Below are 7,547 nucleotides of genomic sequence, written 5' to 3'. Positions count from 1 at the left end.
AAACCTCAGGTAATATATATATGGTATATATAGAGCTTAGTATTACTTCTTCTAATACATGGGTATTAGACACTGGATGTGGAACTCACATTTGCAATTCTTTGCAGGGGTTCAAAAGAAGTAGCAAGCAAACGGGAACATCAAGTCTCTTTATGGGTAATGGAGCCAAAGTGCAAGTGAAGGCTCAAGGAGACTTTGTATTAAAGCTTCCAAGTGGTTTGGAACTTATTTTGAACAATGTTTTGTATGCACCGGATTTATGTCGAAACATTATTTCAGTTTCCCGTTTAAAACAATGTGGTTTTTATCTTAATTTTGTTAATGATGATATCCACGTTTATTTAGATAATGTATTCTATTTTAAGGCCTCGCCTTCAAATGGAATTTATGAATTGATTCATGATGACACATCATCTAGTAGCTCAATATACCATACTAGCACCAAGAAACTCAAAAGGGATTTGAGTGATTCCTACTTATGGCATTGTCGCCTTGGTCACATAAACAAGAATCGAATGCATACACTCCAAAAGAATGGTCTTTTGAAATCAAATGAACTAGACTCGTTTGATGTATGTGAATCTTGTTTACAAGGCAAAATGACTAAAGCACCTTTCAAAGGGACCTACGAAAGGGCTAAGGACTTATTGGGATTAATACATTCGGATGTATGTGGACCCTTTAAGCCCATAGCTAGGAATGGTGAAAGATACTTCGTTACTTTCATTGATGACTTCAGTCGCTTCGGATATGTCTACTTGTTAAGACATAAGGACGAAACTTTTGAAGCATTCAAAGAGTATCAAAATGAAGTACAAAATCAACTCAATAAGACAATTAAGGTACTTCGAACCGATAGAGGAGGTGAATACCTAAGTGATGCCTTCCAAGATCATCTTAGAAGTTGTGGGATTATCTCGTAACTTACTCCACCCGGGACACCACAGCTTAATGGTGTGTCCGAAAGGAGGAACCGAACCCTAATGGATATGGTTCGATCTATGATGGCTAGAAGCTCGTTACCTCTATCATTCTGGGGTTATTGTCTATGCTCCGCGGCTCGTATTTTAAATATGGCCCCAACCAAGAAAGTGGAACGAACTCCTCATGAGATGTGGTTTGGAAAACCTCCATCTCTATCATACTTAAAGGTATGGGGATGTGAAGCTTATCCTAAGCGTTACGTCCCTAATAAGTTGAATGCTCGATCCACGAAGTGTATCTTCATAGGATATCCCAAGGATGATATGGGATATTATTTCAATGATCCATCCGAGCAAAATGTATTTGTTGCTCGAAAGGCTGAATTCCTTGAAACTAAGTTCCTAATGGAAGGAAATAGTGAAAGGAAGATAGATCTTGAAGAGGTTCAAGATCAAGTAGATGATACACAATTGGTTGACACTAGCACTCAACATGAAAATGTTGAGAGTGATCAAATGGATGATCAAAATACACAAGACGTTCGCAGATCTGGTAGGATTAGTAATTCTCCTGAGAGATATGGGTTTCTCATGGATGGTTGCTATGTGGTTGATTTGGATGAACCAACAAACTACCAAGATGCTTTATCAAGGATTGATAAGGATAAATGGCAGGAAGCCATAAACGCTGAGATGCAATCCATGTATGACAACCAAGTTTGGGAACTTGTTGAACAACCTACTGGCTCAAGGCTAGTTGATTGTAAATGGCTTTTCAAGATGAAAACTGACATACATGGAAACTTGGATACATATAAAGCTAGACTTGTAGCAAAAGGTTTCACTCAAACTCAAGGGGTTGACTATGATGAAACTTTTTCGCCTGTGGCAATGCTAAAGTCTATTAGGATATTACTTGCCATTGCTGCTCATTATGATTATGAAATATGGCAAATGGATGTCAAGACCGCTTTCCTAAACGGACATCTTGAGAAAGATGTCTACATGGTTCAGCCTGAAGGTTTTGTTGATCCGAAATATCCTAAGAAGGTATGCAAGTTAAAGAAGTCAATCTACGGATTGAAACAAGCATCTAGAATGTGGAATCATCGTTTTAATGAGGAGGCCAAGAAATTTGGCTTCATTAAAAATGGTGATGAAGCTTGTGTATACAAGAAAGCTAGTGGGAGCACTATCATGTTCCTTGTATTATATGTGGATGATATATTACTATTTGGAAATGATGTTCCGGCAATGCAAGGAGTTAAAACTTGGTTAAGTAAATGCTTCTCCATTAAGGATCTTGGAGAAGCACAATACGTTTTGGGGATTGGGATCTACAGGGATAGATCCAAGAAGCTGATAGGTTTGAATCAAAGTGCATACATTGAAAAGATCTTAAAAAGGTTCAAGATGGAGAACTCTAAGAAAGGTTTGGTACCTATTCAAAAGGGAACACTTCTCAGTTCATCTCAGTGCCCCACCACGAAAGATGAACAGGAGAGAATGAAGAAAGTCCCATATGCGTCTGCTATTGGGTCAATCATGTATGCAATGATATGCACTAGACCGGATGTGTCATGCGCTCTTAGCCTGACAAGTAGATACCAGAATAACCCAGGAAACAGTCATTGGATTGCTGTCAAAAGTATATTGAAATACCTTAGGAGGACTAAGGATATGTTTCTTATATACGGGTCTGGTGACTAGGAACTCGCTGTAAAAGGTTACGTAGATGCAAGTTTCCAAACTGATCGAGATGATTCTCGATCACAATCCGGTTATGTCTTCACGTTAAATGGAGGTGCGGTCTCTTGGAAGAGTTCAAAACAGGATGTTGTTGCTTTATCCACTACAGAGTCGGAGTACATCGCCGCATCATTGGCAGCTCAGGAAGCTGCATGGATGAAGAAATTCATCGACGACTTAGGAGTAGTCCCTTCCATTCAGGACCCTCTTGAGATCTTTTGTGATAACGAGGGTGCGATTGCTCAAATCAAAGAACCTCGTGCTCACCAAAAGACCCGTCACATTGAGCGGAGATTCAACTACATAAGGGATGAAGTTGAAAAGGGAAAGATATGTATTCGCAAAGTTCACACAGATCTAAATATAGCGGATCCACTCACGAAGCTCTTACATGGTGCAAAACATCAAGGGCATGTTAGTGCATTAGGACTTCGATATTCTAGTGATTGGTCATGATCTGTTTTAAGTATTGTAACGGAATGAAATTGTTCAAACTCATTAATATAATCATGGTATTAATTTATTTTGAGTTATGTTCCTATTTTGCATATTTTATCCATGAATAAGTAATTATTCTAAATTCCGTAGTCGATCACGTTTGTGGGAGCAAATGTGAGGTTTAGACTATTATGAACTCGGATTGGTATACATTCACGGGATGAATGTGGTGCAAGGTTGCAACCAAGGTTCATAGATATTTGTGGGATACAAATATTGGAAGACCCGCCCTCAAGACTTACTATATGGAGCCTTTGTGGTTGATCACATGTAATCTTGAGTAAAGGCGAATATCATTGTATCCTCTGACCTGAGATACATATTGGGTTCAGATATTTGCCAAGTATTGTGCCTTGATTCTTTCCTTCGCTATTCTGAAATATGGTGGTTCATAAGGAAGAGCTCAGGTATAATACAAGGTGTATATTTAGGACGTATGTAGTCAAGATGGAATTTGTCCCTCTTATTCGTTGAGAGTCAGATGTCTAAGGCCTGATAAAGTTAAATCTAAAAGAGAGTGATCATTCTGTATCTCTTGGATTTAACATGACATCTAGGACGAAAGGATGTGATGAAAGATTCACCTATTCATATTCGAGATGGGAACTCGAAAGGGATGATGTTATTGAATGGCAAAAGTCATAACATATTGGGGGTGATGGACGGTCGTTAGGTGGTATCCATCACTTGCATTAATTTCTTATGTTTCTCGTGCAAGTGGGAGATTGAAGGTATTTCGTATGCCCGAGAGACATATTAAATTAACGTGGCCACTATGTTATGATCCAAGTCGGGTTATACCCAATAACAAGCTAACCAACACTTTATATGTATTTATTTTAACGTTTGGATTGTTAAATAAATACGCGACACTTGAACTTTAGAAAATCGGTTTTCTAAATTATAATCACTTGAGATAAATTATTTGGATAATTTATATATGATGTGGAATTAATTATTTATAGGTTTTAATAATTATGTTATGTTATATTTTATAAAATGGTTTATAAAATTATTGCAAGTAACAAATACATTTTATTTTATACAAGTTTTATAAAACTTGTAACAAGTTTTATAAAATATTCTTGTTATAAAATTTAAACATAATGGGCAGTTTTTTTGTGTCTCCAAGACACCCCATGCTTGGTCTCATTTGTTACTTTTAAGACTACAAAGTCCAAAGATGCATGCATAACTCATATACCAAAGTTTGAATCATTCTTTCAAGTGAGACTACACTTCTAAGCTTGAAAAAAACTGCATTTTCCAGCCCATCTGCTGTCCAAAACACCGTAGGTCTAAGAGACCCTAAAGAAGGTTCTAAGTTTTTTTTCAAGCTTAATTCAAGTGTCATTCAATTCCTAACCAAAGTCAAGGGTGTTGGGATTATTGCTTGGGGTATTACTTGCTTGAGGCTTCAAGTTAGAAGCTCCATATTCATTCATATTCATCATCAATAGCTGCTGTCCCTGGTCGAGATTTTCAGCAAATTACAAAGGGTTTCAAGCTTGCTAGACAAGGTAGTTAAGGTTCTAAGGTCTAGCTAACTTAAAGCGTGTTGTTGGTGCATCAAAGGCTTGAAGTTCCACATAATTGTTCATCATCTTATAAACATTTTGGACAGCCCTTAAACTTGTTTTAAGGAGGTATATAACTCTCCCTTTCTTGTTAATTTGTAAGTATATATTCACAACTTGATCCTATTGGGATTTAGCTTTAATTGGCTTAAAGTTCAACAAGTAAAATTTGATAATTACACGCTTTCGTTTATTAAGATTCTTAAATGGTTTTAAGACTTCTCAAACTTGTTAAATCCCAACAAAAAAAAATAGCTGAAACAGATACACGAAGATCACCCATGAACTCCAACACTGATTTTGACTTTAAGATGGTTTTAGCTAACGATTCCTACACGAAAGAGGTTATAAATCGATCCTAGAAACTTTCTGGATTGTCAATTAAACTTAAAACGTATCAGGGAGTTCGAATTTCTCAAGAATCAAACTGTTTGACTTTTTTGAATATTATCTTTGACTCGAAAATTCACATTCAATACGAAGAATTGGATCGTGAAACTTTGCAGGAAGTTTGGCTAAACGATTCCTAACAAAACTGTATTAACAGATTTTTAAATTTAATTCGTTTTCTTGCTTTTGAATTTTGAAACCAAGAACAGGGATGAACGGCTTCAACTCTTATGTTTCTGGGTTGAATTAACCATTTGAATTTAATTGTTTTTGATAATTGAAATTGATAGGGAAAAGAAAGTGGGATACCTGAATTACATTGAGTTAATCGATTTTATACAGGAAAGTTTTTATTCCAGTAAATTAGTAAAACAAAAATATATATATGATTGAGACCTGCACTGATTTTGTCCTTCATCCTTGGTTTGATTCGTGGGGCTTGGATTCTTAATTGGTACGATCGATAGCTAAGTGTAACAAATTAAAGGCAAAAAAAAAAAACAAATAAGCTACAGCAGTGAAAACGATTTGTAGCAGAACACTAACAGAAAACATATTTATTTCAAGTTTATAAAATATTTAGGTATATAACAGTATTTATTTATATTAATTTATATATATACGGTATTCATTTATTCCTCTACATGTATTACTGTATTTTTCTGTATGTTTATCTATTTTTGTATATCTGAATATATATATCAGTATTTATATATCTAAATTTGTATTTCTCTTATATTCATATATTTATATATATTTATAGATTATGATTAATCTTTTAATAAATATAATAATAATATCTCTAATATTTAAACTAGTAGTAATACAAGTATAATTTTAATATTATTAGTAATGATAATGATAATAAACATTATAAAATGTATAACAATAATATTATTATTAACAATATTACTAATTTTACTAATAACATATATATAACATATTTTGATCATTTAATTTTTATATCATACAATATAATATTTATTTATAGGAATCGTACATCTAATTTCTTAGTTAATAATATATATTTATATATATAGTAACTTATTTATTCTATTCATTATTTTACATTCTTAATTCCTATTGATTAAGGTGTATCTTATTCATTCAAAATATCATATATACATTTATATTTAAATTTATATCTCTATATATAATTATATATGTCTATATATTTATATATATCTTTACACACCATTGTTCGTGAATCGTCGGGCACAGTCAAAGGGTAATTGAATCCATGTAACAAATTTAAACGTTTCAAGACTCAACATTACAGATTTTGCTTATCGTGTCGGAAACATATAAAGATTTAAGTTTAAATTTGATCGGAAATTTCTGGGTCATCACATTATTTACTTTAATATATCTTTTAAAAAATATTTAAAAATATAAAACGACGATATTTAAACTATATAATAATCATGTATAAATTTTGGAAATCATTTTGAGTCAAATTGACTTTTGTTAATTTTTGCATATTAGTCTCGAGCATTAGGACTGTGGTACACTATGACCTGACCTAAATTGCTATACAGATATTGACCAACATATAAAAATATATAATTAATATAGGTTCGTGAATCTGAGGCCAACCTTGCACTTGTTCAATGATGTTATATGTATTTTTACTACGAAATACAGTATGGTGAGTTTCATTTGCCTTTTTACCCTTTATATTTTTGGGCTGAGAATACATGAGCAATTTTTATAAATGTTTTACGAAATAGACACAAGTAATTGAAACTATATTATATGGGTGAATGATCGAAGCCGAATATGCCACTTTTGCTTGGTAACCTAAGAATTAGTAAACCGATTTACTAATTGACGCGAATCCTAAAGATAGATCTATTGGACCTAACAAACCCCATCCAAAGTACCGGATGCTTTAGTACTTCGAATTCGTTTTTATCATGTCCGAAGGATTTCCTGGAATGATAGGGGATATTCTTATATGCATCTTGTTAATGTCGGTTACCAGGTGTTCACCATATGAATGATTTTTGTCTCTATGCATGGGACCTATATTTATGAGAACTGGAAATGAAATTCTTGTGGTCTATTAAAATGATGAAAATGAATGATTATGATAAACAAAGAACTCACCAACCTTTTGGTTGACACTTTAAAGCATGTTTATTCTCAGGTATTAAAGAAATCTTCCGCTGTGCGTATGCTCATTTTAAAGATATTACTTGGAGTCTTTCATGGCATATTTCGAAGAACGTTGCATTCGAGTCATTGAGTCATCAAAGATTATTATTAAGTCAACTTATAGTTGGATAGTGGATATTATGAAATGCTATGCATGCCTGTCAAATTTCAATGTAAAGAAAGTTTGTCTTTTAAAAACGAATGCAATGTTTGTAAAATGTATCATATAGAGGTCAAATACCTCCCGATGGTA

The sequence above is a fragment of the Rutidosis leptorrhynchoides genome, chromosome 4 (assembly GCF_046630445.1).
Source record: "Rutidosis leptorrhynchoides isolate AG116_Rl617_1_P2 chromosome 4, CSIRO_AGI_Rlap_v1, whole genome shotgun sequence".
Classification (NCBI taxonomy): domain Eukaryota; kingdom Viridiplantae; phylum Streptophyta; class Magnoliopsida; order Asterales; family Asteraceae; genus Rutidosis; species Rutidosis leptorrhynchoides.
Note: the sequence above shows the minus strand (reverse complement) of the source record.